General features: G+C 47.2%; 1 protein-coding gene across 3 annotated transcripts in view; it reads left to right on the forward strand.

Moving 5' to 3' along the window:
- The first annotated feature begins 4,132 nt into the window (after positions 1-4,132).
- The window catches only part of CSGALNACT1 (chondroitin sulfate N-acetylgalactosaminyltransferase 1), a 95,240-nt gene continuing 78,632 nt past the window's right edge, over positions 4,133-20,740 (forward strand). For 2 of the 3 annotated variants that reach the window (XM_039541976.1, XM_039541974.1), the window contains exons 1-2: positions 4,133-4,180; positions 4,663-4,754. The gene's annotated coding sequence lies outside the window, so the exon portion shown is untranslated. Of the gene's footprint in view, positions 4,181-4,662; positions 4,755-20,740 lie in introns of those variants that run through there. The other variant, XM_039541977.1, reaches the window with a different exon arrangement.

A 20,740-nucleotide genomic window follows, 5' to 3' on the forward strand; every position in this document is an offset into this window, starting at 1 on the left:
ATAGGAGCTGGGGTGGTGGTGCCTGCAGACAAGAGCAGCGCATGGAGCCTCTTAGCCCCCTGCCCAGGAGTCAGACCTGCTGTTAGCTGCTTCTGGGGTGCAGCACGGAGCCAGGACAGGTAGGGAGCCTGCCTTAGCCCTGCTGCACCGCTGATGGGAGCCCCCCGAGGTAAGCCCATGCCCCAACCCTGAGCCTTAACCCCCTGCCCCAGCCCTGAGCCCCCCAAACCCCTCATGCCCAGCCCCACCTCAGAGCCTGCACCCCCAGCCAGAGCCCTCACCCCTCTACACCCCAACCTCCTGCCCAGAGCCCCCTCCCACACCCTGAACCCCTCATCCCCAGCTCTACTCCAGAGCCCACACCCCCAGCCCAGAGCCTGTACCCCCTCCTGCACCCCAACCCCTTGGCTCAACCCGCAGCCCCCCTCCCATACTCTGAATCCCTCAGCCCCACCCCCCAGTCTGGAGCCCCCTCCTGCACCCCAAACCCCTCATCCCCAGCCCCCCCGCGAGCCCTCTGACCCTCCCACACCCCAACCCCCTGCCTCAACTCGCAGCCCCCTCCTACATTCCAAATCCCTTGGCCCCAGCCTGGAGCCTCCTCCTGCACCCCAAACCCCTCACCCAGAGCCCACATCCCTAGCTGGACCCCTCATCCCCTCCCACATCAGTGAAAGTGAGTGAGGGTGGGGGAGAGTGAGCTATGGAGGGAGAGAGGGGGCGGGGCCTCAGGGAAGGGGCGGGGCTAGGGTGTTCAGTTTTGTGCAATTAGAAAGTTGGCAGCCATATTGCTCACACAGTGGAGAACTAAGGGGATTCGCTTGTTCAGTGGTTCAGATTGTACCCTGGGGAATGTCACACCCCCTTGCAGGGTCCCAGATCTCAGGCTCCAGCCTGAGTCCAAACCTCTATACAGCAGTTTTACTGCCTGCAGCCCGAGCCCTGCAGGTCCTGGTCAGCTGACCTGGGCCAGCTGTGGATGTTTAATTGATGGGTAGACATACCCTTAGAGCAGCAGTTCTCAACCCCTGGGACGCATGTGGCCCTATTAGCACCCAGCTGCAGCTCAGTTCAGCTGTGTGGTAGAGGCCGGCCCATGTGCTGGGGTCTGGCAGGTTCCCAGCTGCCCACCCAGAGGAGTCTGGGTTTCCCCGCTGCCCATCATAGCAGGGTCAGGGCTTCCGGCCTTCCCCGCATGACGGGAGTCTGAGGTCAGGGCTTCCAGATGGCCTCACAGAGTCTGTGGCTGCTGGCTGACACCACAGGCTTGGGAGCGGGGCAGGGGTGTGGGGTCTGGGGCAGCCAGCCTGCCCCATATGGTGGGGGTGCAGGCAGCCAGCCTACCCCACATGGCAGGGGTCCAGGGTTGGGGCAGCCTGCTCCATGGGGTCCAGGGCATCCAACCAACCCCATGGATCCTGGGGAAGCCATGTGGCAGGGGTGCGGGATCTGGGGCTGCCCTGCCACCCACCCTCTGCAGCCCAGGTAACACATGGTGGGCTGCATTTGCACTTAAGTAGCCCTCCAAGCAGTAATAATGGGCACAGAGCAAACAGTATGCTACTTAATCCCCTTGTCCATTGTGTTAATGCCAATTCTCCTTTGCTCACATGCCTGATGTTCTTTATCCTTCTAGTACCTTGAGTGAATTTTGTTTGCAGTTCACTATGGTTCCTACACCATTACTCATTGATTTCGCCAAAATAATTAAAAAAAACCCAGTATTGATTTTACAGGAGCTGTCAGTTACTACCCCTGCAGCCTGTCCTCAGCTTGCTGGCTTTATACAAGCTCAGCCTGCCCTGCCCATCTGGGCTTCAGCTGGCTCTCACGCAGGTGCAGCCTAGCAGGTTAATTGTGCTAACAACCTGCTCTGCCTTTTGTGAGATGGGCCCTCCATTACATCCCTCTCTTTACTTCTCTCCCTTGTGAAAACTGACCATTTATCCCTACTGTTTTCTGTCTTTGAACCAGTTACTGATTCAGGAGAGACTGTTCCTTTTATCCCATGACTGCCTATTTTGATAAAGAGCCTTTGGTGTGGAACTTCATCAAGGGCTTTCTGAAAGTCCAAAATCTGCCACAAAGAGGAAACAATGGAGTTTTGGAAACAAGGGAGGAGCTGACAGAGATGCTCCGGATCCAGCAGGTATCCACCTCTCTCCTATCAATGTGACAGCCTGGGATGCATGCACAAATGGCAATTTTCCATAGCTTATAACTTGGATGGATTTTCATGGCACAGCAAAAGGCACCTCTCTGACCTCAGGGCTACCCTCCTTCTAATTCCAGTTCTCTGTTCCATACCCCTGAAGTGCTAGAGCTGTTCAAAAGTCCAGTCAAACAAAGGTATAGCCCAAAGTACTGATTATTCATTGATCTCATTCTCAGAAATGACTAAACCTTTTTGGATCAAATTTAACAAAAAAAATTCAGCAGACACCACACATGGCACATTTCAGTCACTGAGGCTGAAATTTCAAAAGTTCTAGGCATCTGAAAATTGCTTTATAATAGGAAGTATTAGGCAGCCTTAATCGTAGGTATTGCTACTGCCCATCCTGCGACTGTTGTACTATTTGTTACTTCTCTTAGCCCTGCCCAGCTATTTGCCCTGGTTTCTGTTCCTCCTGCACACACTGGTGAAAGAATTGTTAATTGAATAGTGAATAGTCTCTACACAGCTACTCCTGTGCAAGGCCACTAAAGGCAATTAGTGACACCTGGGCTACCTCCCTGCACACAATGAGTTGGCCAGTTATAACGGAGGGCACACAACCAGCAAGTGGTCTGTGGACTCTCTCGCACCAAGTAAGAGAGACATCGTATAAGTATCAGGGGGTAGCCGTGTTAGTCTGTATCCACAAAAACAACGAGGAGTCCGGTGGCACCTTAAAGACTAACAGATTTATTTGGGCATAAGCTTTCAGAAGAAGTGAGGTTTTTTACCCACGAAAGCTTATGCCCAAATAAATCTGTTAGTCTTTAGGGTGCCACCGGACTCCTTGTTGTTTTTATCGTATAAGTACAGTCCCTTCTTAAAACTATTTTCTAAGCCAGAGCTGGGCAAATTTTTTGACCTGATGGCCAATTGGGGTATGGAAATTGTATGGCGGGCCATGAATGCTCACAAAATTAGGATTGGGATGCGGGAAGGGGTGTAGGTTCCAGCTGGGGGTGTAGGCTCTGGGGTGAGGCTGGGGATGAGGTTTGGGGTGCAAGCGGGTGCTCTGTGCTGGGATCAAGGGGTTTGGAGAGTGGGAGGGAGATCAGAGCTGGGGCAAGGGGTTGGGGCACGGAGAGAGGCTCAGGGGTGCAGGCTCCGAGCGGCACTTACCTCAAGCAGCTCCTAGAAGCAGTGGCATGTCCCTTCTCTGGCTCCTACACATGGAGCAGCCCCCCACCCTCGGAGCGGGGCCATGCCGTGGTTTCTGGGAGCCGGGTGGTGTGCCCCCCAATGCGGCACCCCGGATGGAGCAGGGCAAGCCCCAGACCCTGCTCCCTAGCGGGAGCTCATGGCTTGACTTAAAATGGCCCCGGCCCACGGGCCATAGTTTGCCCTTCCCCCCCCCCCCTTCTAAGCATACATTGAATAACATAAAGGGTGGGTTATGCAGTCAATAGGATTCTCTCTACAAGTTCTGGTAATTCAGTGACAAGATTGCCAGTTGGAATATGCGTAGATGTTTTCTCCACTTCCTATACATAAATAAATACTGCTTGTGTGTGTAACTGTCTTCATGCTACGTCGGAAAGCCACTGAATGGCATGCGGACAGAAACTGTCCTTTAGTGATTGTCTCTTGAAGCAGCATGGCTCCTCGGTAGGAGCCTGAGGAGTGGGACTGTATCCAGCCAGCCCTGGGAGAGGATGCTGAGTGCATACTGAAGAGCTGTCTTCAGCCAGGGCTTGCCAGTTTTACAACTCAGTTCACTGTTCCGTTTGCACACTGGGCTCTTTGACGCAACAGAAAGAGCTGCCTTTTTTTTTTTTCCCCTTCCTCTTCAATCTGCCTGGCCAATTTAAAGCTTGTGGATTCTTTCCTCCCCCTCAGGGAAAGCTTACGAGAGGATTTTCTTTTTTTAACAGTTTATTCGATTAAACTGTTTTTTTTTTCTCCCCCCTGTAGATTGTTTGCTGTCAGGAAACGTTGAAGCTGAACACAAGGCTTTCATTGCAGGTCAGTAGCTGAACTCCCGACCGAAGCAGTTAACATTCAAGTGTTGCTTTAGCAAGTACCAGAGTTTGCTAGAGACAAGTTAGTGAGGTTGTAGCATTCCAGTCAATGCAAAGCTGCCTCCTTAGTGGACATTTTAGTTTAGCTCTTCAGGGGTTTGCAAAATTAGTTTGTCATCTTTGACATGGAGACAAATGGGCCAAATTGGTGCCTGTTGTCACTTTATTGAGAATAGTGGTGTAACTCTAAGGGTCAGTCTGCCTCTGTGTCATTTAATTACTGTATGGCTTCATTCACTTAACATTTAGTAAGACCTACAAGGAATTGTCAGGACAGCAATCTTCTTTTTCTCAAGAATTATATTTTTGAGTTGTAATTTGTTCACTCACTTCTTTTTACCGGTGTTCCTTCGAAAGCCTATTACTGCTTTGTACAGGCACGCTGCAGGGAAGGCATATACAATTGTCTTTTGTATTTCCTTTTAGATTTCTATCAAAAGACCTAAAATTAGTGGCATCAGGAAGGAAGGATGTAGGTGTATCGCTATTGCCTTGCCTCTTTCCAGCCTGTAATTGAGGTAAGTCACTTGTTCTTCTTTCCTTGTCTTTGAAATGGATTCATTGTTGTTCTCTGTACTGTATTTATGGGCATCCTCCTTTTATTTATTTCATTTTTCTCCAGTCTGATTAAAAACAGATGGTTGATCAAGTCAGAATTGTAAAACTACTTAATTAAATCCTATACTTTTTATGCTACCCTGGGTAGTTCCTTCTCCCCTTCCCACCCCCCTCTAGTTATCATCATGGTAAATAGTGTGGGTGTGTGGATATTGTGCTGGGCTGGTCAATTCTCACACCAACTTTGTGAAATGGAAAATATTTTGACTCCAGTATTCAGCACTTTTCTCCTGTGATGGCTTTCCAGGAGTGTGTAAGTTTTAATTGGATTGTTTCAGAACACATTGAATGTATTTCCTACCAGGCACGTTTTTTTAAAATGACATCTTGAAACTAAACAGGCAATCCACAAAATAATAATTTCCATCAGGCTGTGGATTTTCATTCCCCTCAAAATCCCCTGGGATTATAAAGAAATTCATAACTTTCCAAAATATCAAGTCAATATTGATAGAGCACAGTTCATGGGATAAATGTGGTGGTGGCATTGGCTCTACACAATTGTTGAAAATAAAATTGTAGTGAAGTGATTAGTCCAAGTGATTATTCTCTGGGGAACTAAAGAATTATTAACTTAGTTAATTTTCATTTTCAAATGAGTTGAACTCTGGTTAGCACCGTGGAGAAACTGATTGTCCTTCCAGAGTTAAGACTGCAGCAAGCAAGTTATTATGAGTCAGATTTTGACACGCACTCCGCAATTTCATCATTTTTAAATCAATCCTTTGGGAACTGTACGTGGCACATCTTAGCCAGGGAAAGTTTAGTTCAAGGTGAACACTCTGGTGTGCGGAGATGGGGCCTAGGGGGATGGGTCAGAACACTTTCAATTTTGAAAATCCTTCTCGCCCTTTCTTTTGGCTCCTCACATCTCTGAAATGGTTTGCTCGATGACTTCCAAACTGGGCTGGCTGAGGAGAGGTGCTTTTCAGTGGTTCCTGGGAGTTGAGGTGCAGTGAAAATTAGTGAAGGAATTCCAAAGCTACAGAGAGCTGTTTTCAGGCACCTATAATATATCATTTATAATATCTCCACACGAGTAACTTAAGAAAAAGATAGTTAAGGCTCAATAGATTTTAGAACTTTCTTTGACATCAAGCCAAATCTTTGCAGCCCTCTCTATCAGATATCTCTGAGGGGGAAAAAACATATATCCTCTAACTCGAAAGATTAGAAATGCACAATGAAGGACTGCAGCCAGCACCTCACTGACAAGTAACTGCATATTCATTATCACACCAACCAATTTCCAATGTGCTCTTGATTTTAATTTTGCTTTCTTAAGTCTTGAAACTCAACAACGTAATCAACTAGTGTCAAAATATCACACACCTTTTCTGAAATGAATTTTCAACAGAATGGGTCTGAATCTCCAGTGTATTACGCTACTGGGGCTAGACTACCTTTCTTATTGCGCCTGCTCTGGGGTGGGGAACGTGCCTCACCCATTTAAAGGGGAAGTGGTGGTGGGTGGGGGAGAGGGTGAGGATAAATGGCACCAGGGTTCCAAAGCCAGCGCAGAGCTACAGGATCACTGTTGGGGAGTCGGGTGTGTATCTGCAGTTCATTCTCCCAGGGTCCAGACCCCACCTTTCCGAAAGAATGCGTAGGTAGAGATTCTAAGAGCTGGTCTCCTCCATAGGTTTTGCTGCAGGAGGGAATGGTTTGCCCCAAATAAGTATGCTTATGATACCAGCTATGTTGTCCCTATCTTGGTGACATTGATTGTAATTGTAAAATGCATTGATATAGACTATCAGGGCTGGAAGGGACCTCAGGAGGTCATGTAGTCCAACCCCCTGCTCAAAGCAGGACCAATCCCCAGACAGATTTTTGCCCCAGATCCCTAAATGGCCCCTTTGAGGATTGAACTCACAACCCTGGGTTTAGCAGGCCAATGTGCAAACCACTGAGCTATCCCCCACCTTATAAACACAGCTAGCTAGCTAGCGCATAACATTTTGATCTTCCTTACATAAAACAAAACCTTTACATGCTTCCCAGGGGTGGCTCTAGACATTTTGCCGCCCCAAGCAGGGTGGCACACCGCGGGAGGCGCTCTGCCGGTCGCTGGTCCCGCGGCTCTGGTGGACCTCCTGCAGGCGTACTTGCGGAGGGTCCGCTGGTGCCGCGCAGCTTCGGTGGCCGTGCGGGACCAGCGGACCCTCCGCAGGCACGCCTGCGGGAGGTCCACCGAAGCCGCCTGCCACCCTCCCGGCGACCGGCAGAGCGCCCCCCGCGGCATGCCGCCCCAAGCACGCGCTTGGCATGCTGGGGTCTGGAGCCGCCCCTGATGCTTCCTTCTGAGATGCTTAGATGAGAAAAGCATATGCACATCTGCACTCTTGGGTAAGTATCTATCTCCATCTCAGTCAATTCTGTCAGAGGTTTGTGCATTCTTTTCCATCTTGCCCTTCTTCACAGTGATAGCAGTAAAATTGGCATGGCTGGTTGGTAATAACTTCTTCCTGGAGTCATGAAATATTTCAGCTTTACGGCACAACTGAATTTGCTTTATGAAGGGCAGTGTGTCGAGGCTGCTAAGCCCCAGGCAAAGCTCCTGCTTGTTAGAAAATGGACAGCAGTGCAAACTGGTATGCTGGAGCAGCAGAAACTGCTTTGTAGTGAATGTTGATGCTGGCTTCCCGTGCAACCCTATTAAGTCCGAGGACATGGGGACCCGAGAATAGGAGACCAGGGGAAATGCGGAGGGGCAGGGATCTAGGAGGGGGTGTAGAAAGTATGTAAGGGGCTGAGAGGGATGTGGACTGGGGGACACATGGAGGGTGGCAAGGAATCAGGCTCCACAGTCTTAGAATAGGGTGTTCTGGAGGTGGGACAGCATGGAGTTGGGGGGAGGCAGGAGACTGGTATGGCATGATGGAAGGGACACAAAAGGGGTGTACGGAACATGGGGACATAGAGGAAGGTAATAGAAGGAGGCATCAACAGGATGATCCAGTGGACATGGGTGACCTGGGTTCTATTCCTGGCTGTGCCATTGACCTGCTCTGTGCCTCAAGTTACCTTCACATCCCTTTGTCTGTCTTGCCTATTTAGATTGCAAGCTCTCAGGGCAGGGTGCTTTCTCACTGTGTGTTTGCACAGCACCCACTGCTGTTGGGCCCCAGTCTTGGTAAACTCCTCTAGGCACTATTCTAATTATTTAATAAGGAACCCACAAAATGCTGTAGAAATAGTCCCCTGGAATTCTGCAGCCAAAAGAAGCCTTTGGCAGAGCTCTGTTCTGCTGCTGGAAGGCTGCAGTGAAACACAGTGTGTTTGCTTCTTCCTACATTTAAGTAAGATCCTTTCATTGTCACTGGAGCACTCCTAGGCTCAAGAGAAAAGATTTAGATGAAAATCACCCATTCCATAATTTCAAGATTTCTCTCAGCAGTGATTAGTAACTGAAGACAGGCTTATTCTCCCCCTGGACAATCTGATCTCTGGCCTTAGAATTTTCTTCCTTCTCTGTCTTGCTGAAGTGTTGAAACAACAACAGCAGCAGCTTCTTCTTCTAGATGTGTTTGGAACTCCGGGCTATGGTGGCATTCTTAATACAGTGACTAGCTGATGCGCCTGAAATGACCACATGTGCATTAGGGAAATTAATGAAGAAACTGGTACAGGCTTTGCTGGGGTGTGTTTTTAACTACTTCTTCCAAAAATACTAATGTTGAGTCTCTCTAGCTTAAAAGGTGAATTGCAAGTCAAGGGCAAAATCATTTATTCAGATGCTGATCCTGCTCTCATTAGAACAGGCAGACTGACCAAGAGAGTTGTAATTATTACATCTCCTCCCTAGAAAGTCGAACAAAACCAAAACCACCCGACCTCTTCCATTTACTAGGAATACTGGAATAAATGTATGTTCAGCTGTGTAGAACAAGCTCCTTCCTCTCATGTTCCTGGAGTCAGAGCAATACATGTCCTGTCCCTAGAAAAAGCAGGCATTGCTCTTTATTCTTGTTAGCCTTGCAGACCCAGAACACCTACAATGTGAGTGAGCTGGATTCTGTTCCATTTTTGTGCATCATCAATAGACTTTGTTTACTGCAGGCCAGATTGGGATATTGTGAGGCAAAGCTGCAGCTGGACCAGGGCTACTCTGCAGCTACAATGACTCACCCCCCTTTCTGCGGCATGAGGGATACCTTGGCGCATATCTACCTCGAGTGCACCAGGTTGCAACCCCTTATCCCGGTTTTTCATATCTTTCTCCTTAGGCTCTGGCTGCACTTCTCTCCACACCTCCTGCACACCCATTCTGTGGCCCCATGAAGTTGCAAACCTCCTCGTTTACCTCCTCCAGGCGCTAGCCAAGATGGCGCTAGCCATCCACTATATTAGGAGGAGGAGGATGGATGGGGGAGATGCTCTGCAAATGCACAGCCTCTTTCCACTCCTCCCGGAAGTCACGTCTCTGGGCAGAGTTCCACTGGCTCCTTGGATGCCTTCCAGGAGCAATGGGCGCCGTCCAGTGTTCTCCGCTCAGTGTCCCCCTCTGGCTCCCTGCTTTTGACCCTATGACCTCACTCCCATCCCTGTTTTCTCATTTGTTGTCCCCTGAATCTTTAAAAAAGGGAAGAAGGAAGATCCAGGGAACTACAGGCCAGTCAGTCTCACCTCAGTCCCTGGAAAAATCATGGAACAGGTCCTCAAGGAATCAATCCTGAACCACTTAAAGGAGGGGAAAGTGATCAGGAACAGTCAGCATGGATTCACCAAGGGCAAGTCATGCCTGACTAACCTAATTGCCTTCTATGATGAGATAACCGGCTCTGTGGATGAGGGGAAAGCAGTGGATGTGCTATTTCTGGATTTTAGCAAAGCTTTTGATACAGTCTCCCACAGAATTCTTGCCAGCAAGTTAAAGAAGTCTGGGCTGGATGAATGGACGGTAAGGTGGATAGAAAACTGGCTAGATGGTCGGGCTCAATGGGTAGTGATCAATGGTTCCATGTCTAGTTGGCAGCCGGTATCAAGTGGAGTGCCCCAAGGGTCGGTGCTGGGGCCGGTTTTGTTCAATATCTTCATTAACGATCTGGAGGATGGTGTGGACTGCACCCTTAGCAAGTTTGCAGACGACACTAAACTGGGAGGAGTGGTTGATACGCTGGAGGGTAGGGATAGGATACAGAGGGACTTAGACAAATTAGAGGATTGGGCCAAAAGAAATATGATGAGGTTCAACAAGGACAAGTGCAGAGTCCTGCACTTAGGACAGAAGAATCCCATGCACTGCTACAGACTAGGGACCGAATGGCTGGGCAGCAGTTCTGCAGAAAAGGACCTAGGGGTTACGGTGGACGAAAAGCTGAATATGAGTCAACAGTGTGCCCTTGTTGCCAAGAAGGCTAATGGCATTTTGGGTTGTATAAGTAGGGGCATTTCCAGCAGATCAAGGGATGTGATCATTCCCCTCTACTCAGCACTGGTGAGGCCTCATTTGGAGTACTGTGTCCAGTTTTGGGCCCCACACTACAAGAAGGATGTGGATAAATTGGAGAGAGTCCAGCGGAGGGCAACAAAAATGATTAGGGGGCTGGAGCACATGACTTATGAGGAGAGGCTGAGGGAACTGAGATTGTTTAGTCTGCAGAAGAGAAGAATGAGGGGGGATTTGATAGCTGCTTTCAACTACCTGAAAGGGGGTTCCAAAGAGGATGGATCTAGACTGTTCTCAGTGGTAGAAGATGACAGAACAAGGAGTAATGGTCTCAAGTTGCAGAGGGGGAGGTTTAGGTTGGATATTAGGAAAAACTTTTTCACTAGTAGGGTGGTGAAGAACTGGAATGGGTTACCTAGGGAGGTAGTGGAATCTCCTTCCTTAGAGGTTTTTAAGGTCAGGCTTGACAAAGCCCTGGCTGGGATGATTTAGTTGGGTTTGGTCCTGCTTTGAGCAGGGGGTTGGACTAGATGACCTCCTGAGGTCCCTTCCAACCCTGAGATTCTATGATTCTATGAACTCTTTTGATGCCTGGGTCCAGTATCTCCTCCCCTTAGGCTGGGGGGTGGGGGAGCTTTAGATGTGGGCGGGCTTGTGCCCACCCATCCCTGGCAAATCAATAGATACAGTGACACACCCGTCCAGCAGAACCTTTCATGACACATTGCCCAGGCACGTTCCAGCAACTCAGCTGCACTAACTCATCTCTCGAGAGCCCGCAGTGACTCAATCCTCAGAGATGGTGCAGCAACCTATTCATAGGCAGAGCCCTAGTTAGATGACCCCAGGGCACAGGCATTTCATCGTCACCACCCTCCTGATGCCTTGTCATGTTACAGACTCCCTAGACTTCCCTCCTGCCCTTGTCTGTGCTCTATTCTGACCCTGCTCCAGCCCTGTTCCTGATCTGCTCCAAACCCTGCACCTGCCCCTGGACCCCCAGATCCTTGGACTGACTCCAGCCCAGTTTCAACTTCAGCCTACTTCCAGACTCTGTGATCCTGATGTGGCTTGCCTTTGGACTCTGACCCATAGCCTGTCCCCCTGTCTCAGTGCTGCCCTCGGCCCAGGTCCAACTCAATGTCCAGCTTCGAAAATGTTCCCGCCACCAGAACTGTCTGCCCAGAACCCAGAGCCCGACAGACAACATGGACTAAGGTTCTGCTCAGTATGAGCAAGGCTAAGTCCCACTGGAGTCAGTAGGACCATGCACAGAGTAAACGACTACTGAATGTGAATAAGGGTCCTAAATTCTAGTCAGTTACACTTGTGCAACCCCGTTCATGACCTGAGCCAACTCCTGGTGAAAGCAATGAGTCTTTCCCTTGATTTGTGTGGGAAGTGGATCAGGCCCTAGGGAAGGGGGTTGCATAGCAGGATGAACTGGGGTGCCCAGGATATCTGATGTTCTTTTTTGGTGTACAACGTGTTTATTCCAGCAGATCAAGGGATGTGATCATTCCCCTCTACTCAGCACTGGTGAGGCCTCATCTGGAGTACTGTGTCCAGTTTTGGGCCCCACACTACAAGAAGGATGTGGATAAATTGGAGAGAGTCCAGCGGAGGGCAACAAAAATGATTAGGGGGCTGGAGCACATGACTTATGAGGAGAGGCTGAGGGAACTGGGATTGTTTAACCTGCAGAAGAGAAGAATGAGGGGGGATTTGATAGCTGCTTTCAACTACCTGAAAGGGGGCTCCAAAGAGGATGGATCTAGACTGTTCTCAGTGGTAGAAGATGACAGAACAAGGAGTAATGGTCTCAAGTTGCAGAGGGGGAGGTTTAGGTTGGATATTAGGAAAAACTTTTTCACTTGTAGGGTGGTGAAGAACTGGAATGGGTTACCTAGGGAGGTAGTGGAATCTCCTTCCTTAGAGGTTTTTAAGGTCAGGCTTGACAAAGCCCTGGCTGGGATGATTTAGTTGGGTTTGGTCCTGCTTTGAGCAGCGGGTTGGACTAGATGACCTCCTGAGGTCCCTTTCAGCCCTGAGATTCTATGATTCTATGATTCTTATTGATGGTGATGTGTGGGCTGGAAAGAGCTTATCCTGACTTTCTGATCCCAGGCTGAGTGTACAAGACTGGCAGTTTACAAAAGCTGCCTTTCTGTTTGTAAACTGAGCACATTTGACATGGAGATTGCTAAGCAACGATAAACTTCGCCATTTTTATGGGAAGCAGCTGAGGGGTCACTCAGTTAGGCTGAACTGCAAAGAATGGGGCAGACAATCCCCAAAGCTGTGGATATTCCAGTACTTAGATTTACCCAGCCGGCACAAAACCTCATTGGTTACCCATAAGTCAACAGCACAGTTCCCTTAAAGTAACCTAGCCTCAGGCCTCCACCTAGTCCTCCCAAATCAAATATAATGAAGATTACTGAAAATCTTATTAATCATATACAAAAGTTCTACCGATCCCAAAGGATCGGACACATTACCTCCCTAGTTAATGAATATTCCAGATCTTGCCTAAATACATGCTTATAGCCAATTCTTATTAACTAAATTAAAAAAATTTTAAAAAAAGAAGAGAGAGAGAGAGAGATTAGGTTAAAAGATCAGTATACATACAGATATGAGTGTAATTCTTGAGGTTTAGACTCATAGCAGAGATGGTGAGCTTTGTAGTTGCAAAGAGTTGGTTCAGAATTGGTCCATAGGCTACAGCCTAATTATATTCAGGGTGGTCCAGTCAGAGCTGGGATCTCAATCTTGGGGTTTCAGCTTTCCCTTCACTGAAGCATCAAGCAGAGCTGAGATGACAGGATCCGGACCCAAGGATCTTTTATACAGTATTCTAGCAGCCACTTGACCACACAGTCCTGGGTGAACAATAGGCTTTTGATGTAACCTTCTGTCTCCTAAGCCCCAAAGGTAATTAGTTACACAAATTAACATAGGGCAATTTATCCATTAGGCAGTCTATCAGAAACTTCAAAGAGACATACAAACAATGGCATTAGTTCACCCAAGATTCATCTAAATGTTAATATTCCCTTTTGACCTCTGAATTAATAGTTATAGTGCCGGACAGGAACTGTCTGTTGACATGACTAGCATTTATGAATACATACATACAATTAGTATCACTTCTAACAACATAGACTAGAACTTTGAAATGCAAACCTATCTAGCATTGAATGGCCCTCATTACCATTCCCATACTTTCTAACATGACTTTAAAGGTTGTCTCTGGTTATTTAGCCTGCAAGCTGCTTAACTCTTTCTGGCCATGTATCACACTTTGTATAAGATTCGTTGCAATTATATAACAGTAGTAGCAATAATGATTTGCATGATTATATTTTAATTAGATAACGTCACATCCTGTATTCCCTTAGGAGGAACAATTCGCTCATTCTTCCAGTGAATTATGTCAAAGCAGTGGTTGCTTTGGATGATCACTCAGTTCCGATGTAGGATTTTCAGAGGTTTGCCCATCAGTCAGAGTTTAGTCCAATCCCTGCTCAGAGACTGCTTTTTAACATATAGTGCAACAACTCCTCAGGATCAGTGTGATGCCCCAGGTTCTTCCCCATGGGCTAACTTGACATCCGTCTCAGAGAAAAATGCCCCTTTCTTTGTAACCTATTTCTTAAATGCTGGGTGAGTGAAGTCTGTGGCTCCATAGTTTACTCTCAGGTCAAACTGAAGTTATGGATCGAGATCTTCAGAAACAGAAACCTGTGGTTAGGTTATAAAGTCGTATTGAGGGACTTAAATAAACAGCCTGATTTTCAGAAGTGTTAAGCGCCCAGCAGCTTCCACTGATTGGATGGGAGTTCTTAGGTTTTCATCATTTTTGAGATCTGAGTAAGGATTTAGGAGTAAAATTACACAGAGCACCTGAGTGATTTAGGGACCTGATTGCCTAACTCCCTTGAAGATGGGGCTTAGGCTGCTCAGATTTTGAAAATGTTACCTTCAAAACCCAATTTTAGAAAATCTTGGCCGTGGTGTTTAGAGCATGATCAGTAAGCATTGTATGTGTCTGATGTCTGTGTCAGTCACTCAGTAGTGGAGAGAGGGTGTGACGGGCTGCAGTCGTGAGAAATCCCCTAGTTACCACCTGAATTGGAACAAGGACTGTACCAGGGAAAGGACTGGGCCCAGACTAGAAAGCCGTCTAGTCTGTGAAAGAAGCATATTGGAACATCTCTGAGGGTGAGATTTCATCTGTATTCAGTTACCTACTATATTAGGCTTAGACCTGCATATTTTTGTTTTATTTTGCTTGGTAATTTACTTTGTTCTGTCTGTTATTACTTGGAACCACTTAAATCCTACTTTTTGTACTTAATAAAATCACTTTTTGCTTATTAATTGATCCAGAGCAAGTAATTAATACCTGGGGGAGCACACAGCTGTGCATATCTCTCTATCAGTGTTAGAGAGGGTGCACAATTTATGCATTTACCCTGTACAAGCTGTATACAGAGTAAAATGGATTTATTTGGGGTTTGGATCCCATGGGGAACTGGGTGTCTGGGTGCTAGAGACAGGGGCACTTCTTAAGCCGTTTTCAGTTAAGTCTGCAGCTTTTGGGGGCGTGGTTCAGACCCTGGGTCTGTGATGGAGCAGACTGGTGTGTCTGGCTCAACAAGGCAGGGTTCTGAAGTCCCAAGCTGCCAGGGAAAACGGGCTCAGAGGTAGTCTCAGCACATCAGGCGGCAGTGGCAAGGAAGTTTCTGTGACCCAACCCATCACAGAGGGGTTAAAAGGTCATCAGTTCTGAAGGATGCATTGTGTGGATTTAGGCTGCTCCAGTGTACGCTTGGGACTGGACCAAGCTCTAATCAATCCCAGAATAAGGTGGGCATACATGTGACTTTGCTTCTGTTCCCATCCCTCCATCCCATCATTGCTGCGCTGGGTGCAGCTTGGCCAGACCAGAAAATCTGGCTTTGTATCTCTAAAGATTTGTCAGCATTAGGGATTTTTGTACTGGTGTAGCTATACCAGTGCACTTACTCCACCCTGGGGGTGAACATTCTCATAGCTACATTGGTGTAAAAATCCGTAATGCAGGTGAGCCCTGGGAGTTTCATTTATACTCAATTGTTGACTCCCACTCTGTTCCCATGCACTTTATTTAGGAATAATTGGAAGCATATATCTGCCCAACCCAGCCTCTTTTCAGTTTGGATGTTTTTGTTGCAAAGTTTATACATGGATGTTGACAAGATATATAGTATTGTTTAATGTGACATAAATAACCTACATTACAATTGTTTTTTCATAAATTGCCTTTAAATAAAGAGCTTCATAAGGGAAAATATAACACATTTGAATGGTGCTTCAAATGCTAGAGCGTTAGAAATAAATCAATACACACTTTAGATTAACCATTTTATTATGACTGTGGAGGTGGCTAGCTTAGCACTATATGTGTTAGGCTGGTTTTAGCTATGGAGGCAAAAACAGCCTAAAGAAAATGTCACCTGTCCTCCAATTTGTATGACTGTGAAATGTGATTTTACTAGTGGTCAGGCCCTGTGGTTTTCTAACACCTAACCACATCAAATATACGTCCCTGGGAATGAACTGCCCCCCAAATATCACAGCTCTCTCCAAGCATTTGTCAGGAAATGGAAAGCACTTACTCAATGCAAAAGGAATGAGAGGAAGGAGTCTCAAAATCATAGGAGAGAGGGAGAAACAACCTTTCCTGCTAAAACTCCTAACAATTAATGTTACTAAGATACCAGTGTTTTTAACTCCACAACCTTAGAGCTGCAAGAGAAGTCTTTTACTAAATGGTGTAGCGCGCATCTCAAGTCAATGAACTATTGTATAAAGAAAGCCTGGGCCCCTGGTCTTTAGCTGTGGCCAAGAAAGAGCTTACAACACACTGTGTGGTGTGGGTGTGTGGGTGTGTGTGTGCGCGCACACATCTCTAAAGATGGATTTAAACAACCTTTGTGTTCCTTAGATCCTGAGGCTGCTCTACATCCCATGCACAACCACTTACCCTGGTTGCCAAAGGTTTCAAGGGGCCAATACGTTAGCCAGGAGTTGCTGGGGTCCATGGAATCCCTGAAGATGCCCCTTACAGCAGCTGCAGGGATGGGTTTGTGTAGCAGCCACTGTGCCAACTCTGTGCCACTGGAGGAACCCGCTATGTGGAATGATCAATGCCTGGCTGTTTACACTGCTCTTAGGGTCACTCTTTCCTAGTGGATTGGTACAAGGGAGCCGCACCCCAGGGAGGGTGTGGCCAGGGCCAGCTCCAGCTTTTTTGCCACTCCAAGCAGTGAAGGGGGCGGGGGGGAGATAAAACCACGATCGGCGGCGCTTCAGCAGCAGCTCTACCACGCCGCTTCATTCTTCGGCGGCCGGTCCTTTCCTCCGAGAGGGACTGAGGGACCCGCTGCCAAAGACGTAGCTGTGATGCCCCTTTTCATTGGCCGCCCCAAGCACCTGCTTCCTGGGCTGGTGCTGGGAGCCGGCCCTGAGTGTGGCCCTGGGATTTTGACGCATGATGTAGATGTTTCTACAGATCAGTCTGCAGATGTGGTGTCTGGTTTTCTTTGCTGGTCACCATTTGCTTCATCTGGTGAATCAGAGAGTCTAGGTCCATGTGGAGAAAAGATTTTTTACTTTGTCAAATACAGAACAGTCTATTGGTTTCTTACATGCTGGGTTGAAATCCTGCTGACACAGAGCCACTTGAAGGATCAGCCCCCTTCTGGAGTGTGTAGATCTTGGGCTGGTTGGTAAATGGATAATACCATGACCCACACCCACAATACTAAGTCTGGGTGACTTTTGTCACTAGATTTAGGAATTAGTGCTTGTGTTATGCTTCGTTTCTAGACTGAGCGCCTGTAGGAGCTGAGTTTTGAAGAATGCTACTGAAGTCTTTCCTTTGGAGCCTGTGGGAATTTGAGTGATTTGCATGTTTTTATACTGATCCCTGATTCCAAGGTCTTTGAATTTCTCTGAGAAGTGCAATCTTACTCTCAGATGAGTCTCACCTTTCAGCCGTGCCATGTATTCCTCCATTCTGGCAGTCCAGAGTCTGGCAGTTCCTGAATTTACTTCCACTCTCATTGAACTCTCTAACCAGTGCTTAATTTGTGTCCATTCAGAGCCCCCAGCACCTCTGGGCTTGGTGCATCAGTTATGAATGTAAAAAATTGCTTGAGCTCCGGCACCTCTTTCATTACAAATTAAGCACTGTCTCTAACCCCACAGTCAATTGAAGCAGTCAGTTTGCTGGATTTCTTTTCCTTTAAATAAGCAATCAAGTCAGATGGTGCTTACATTTTTTTCCCCAGAGAGCAGAGCTGCAGGTGATGTGTCATTTGCAATAGGGTCTAGCATCTTTGATGCAGAGGCCTTCAGCATCTTCCTGACTTTCTGCTTCTGGTACTTCCCAACAGCACAGCAGTGGGCTTTTTCTTTGGTATAAGATGAAAGATTCAAGTTTTAGAGGAGACAATCAGTGAGAGGAGGCATTGAGGGGGAAGGAAGGCTGAGTAACAGGAGTGGGTGTACAGATAGAAGCCTGCACTGAGGTTGCACAGGTGGGACTGAAAGCATAATTTGGAGCCCCTGGAGCTGCACCGGTATAGCTAAACCTTTAGTACTAACCATGATGCATGTGATGGAAGAATCCAGCATTGCTCTCAGATCCCAGGGTGAGGTAGTCCAGAAACAGCATCACTTTGCTTGTACAGTGCACATTTGATCAGGAAGTCACTAAAGAGAGATGATAAACAGGGGACCCACAATGGCATTTTTATAAAGTCACTTCTCAGAGCAGAAATGCACTTTAAAATCCAGTCCCTTCTCTTGCAGAGGATTGTTCCGCATTTGTAGGCAGATGGACTCTATAATCTGAGGATTTTTCTGTCTCTTAATTCGATGAGTCTATGGAAATAGAATCCTCAGGAGGATGACGGCATTATTGGACAGAGAGGACTACTCCTCAGGGTATCTGTTGATCGTAATGCTTACATATTCCAGTTATCAATAACTACCAGATGCTATTGCAATTATTGGAGGACTGCAGTAATTTCCAGAACTCCTTCCTATCATTTGGTCTGGCAAATGCATTATGAGTTTCCTTTTCAACTGGTCTAGAAATAGCACAGCCCTCCGGGAGGCTAAATTTTGGTAATTCCCTTCTTTCATTAGCGTATGCCGGCATCAGTGGCCTGCTCCCACTCCCATGGAAGTCAACGCTAAATGACCCAGTCAATGACCCAGTGCAGGATCAAGCTCCAGCCTTTCAGGAGGCTAGATTAGCAGCTTGTCAGGTGATATATCTGCCGTCAGGCTTTGGTCGGTCTTCTCCACTGAATTTTGCTCACTTGGGAGAGTCATTTCGTATTCAGGATGAGGTCCTGTTTGGATTTGTTTTAAATTTAACCTTAACTCTGAATTTTCTAGGATTGTCATGCTTGGTTTGGGGGTAATTATAACATGCATGTAATATTTTTTACCCTTCATTTACGGATCTATACTAGAGCTGCTTGCCATATTTCAAATTCTGAAATTTCAAATTGTCAGAGTTGAGGAGGAGGTTTTTTTTCTTGAATGGGGCAACATTTTCAGAAGTGAGCGAGACACACAGTGAGCGGCCATACTGCAAGCGGAGGTGTGACTGTAGCACATACCTGCACTAGCTTTAAGCGTAGCTTTAAATAGTGACGACTTGGTGGCACTGGCTTCAGCATGGGCTAGCAACCCAAGTAGGTGCCCAGGATCCCTTCTGGGCTTGTGTTTGGGTGGCTAGCTCAAGAACAAGCCCATGCCACCACATGAGACATGAGCATGTCTGCCTGTGCTACAAACACATTTTCACTCTGCTGCAGGGTCGTGATCTCCTCTGTGCTCTCACCTTTAACTCCAGTTTGGTGTCGGTTCTTGTCTGAGAATATTTCTAAAACCATGCGGAATTGCTGAGCTAGGAGATGTAAAGATATTTCAATACATGCAAAATTCAATTCAATTAAGTGCTGTTAGTGAAAGCTGTTAGCACCTCCCTCTCCTCATCTGCTCAGCCAGAGCAATGGAAGGAGGTGGAGGAGGAGAACTGGAGACATTATCCGTAGGAAGATAGAAACTGGCCTAGTGAATCCCCCACTGGTACATGGCAGTATTTATCCCATCTGCCACAGTGGGCAATCAGTAATGCTGCAGAGAAAGTCAGCCCCACCCTGCTTCATATTGCTTCCATCCAGTCCTGCACTGATGAGTATTTCCTTATTGAAGCCTAGCAGGCAGTTAGTCTGAGATTTGATTGGTGGGGTTTGAGGGTACAGGTTGTTTGAGGCTCCAGAGGGGGGCCCCCTCACAGCTTTTTCATCTCAATTTTACTAATAAAGGAAAGTGCCACTGCGCGTCAGGAAACCAAGGGGGAAGAGAGAGGCCATCTCCTGCCCTGGGGAAACTCGGATCCAGGGGAGTTCCTCTTTCATCTGAGGGGAGCTGGGAGAGGACAGCTGGGCTGCACCTTGCCATCAAAAGGACTATAAAGCATGGGTCAGCTTTCCCTGAAGGTGAGTAGGAAGCTAAGGGAGACTCTGCCGAAGGAAGGTTTGGAGCCAGGGGAACAGCTGGTAGATTTGCTGTGTGTTACTCCTCTCGAGTTGTTCGGGATTATCTGGCCAGCCAAACACAAGCTTTGCATGACCGCTTGGGTTCTTTTGTGGAACTCACAGGGCCACATCCTGAGCTGGTATACACAGCTCTGTTGAAGCCAGTGTAATGATCCCAATGTACATCAGCTGAGGAGATGGCCTACTGAGTATATCATGGGCATAACCCTGGCAATCAGCAGGAAAGTCTTGCTAAGAGGTGGGGGGTTGTTTTCATTTTTCTAAACAATTCCGCTGTGAATTCAGGGGGATTAAGGCCAAGGCCTGGCTACAATTCCCCTTTTCTTATGATGCAGAACTACTAATGTTATTAGTGATATAATTATCTGGCCATTGAACAAAGCCAGCTGCGGTATTTGATTCTGACTTACTGTGACAAGCTAAAGGCTTATGTTATGATCTTATTGGCTTATGCATCTTCTCTTGCTTGCTCCACTGCAGCTGTAACTAGCTGTTGGTTCCTGATTTTCATTGTGCCTGAGGCAGGGAGGATCTCTTGATACTGCATAACAATACAGTCAGTGGAAAAACTGGCTTTTCTCTTTGCTATTTGATGTAGACGTTTTGGAGCTGCAGTGTCCAGCACATTAGTTTAGGCTCTGCATCTACCAGTTCATGATACCAGGGAGAATTGGCTTGCCCAGCTAAACGATATTCTATTACTGAGGTTCAAGTCATATGCCATAACCATTGCTGCTTTTCCTCTGATCTACCAATTGATTTAGGCTGTCTTCCAGACTAGTTTGCTGACCTCTTTGCCCTGGAGGAAAGATTGAAATCTGTGTGTGCTAACACAACAGGTACAATTAATGCTTGTTAGCAT

The sequence above is a fragment of the Mauremys reevesii genome, linkage group 5, assembly GCF_016161935.1.
Source record: "Mauremys reevesii isolate NIE-2019 linkage group 5, ASM1616193v1, whole genome shotgun sequence".
Classification (NCBI taxonomy): Eukaryota; Metazoa; Chordata; order Testudines; family Geoemydidae; genus Mauremys; species Mauremys reevesii.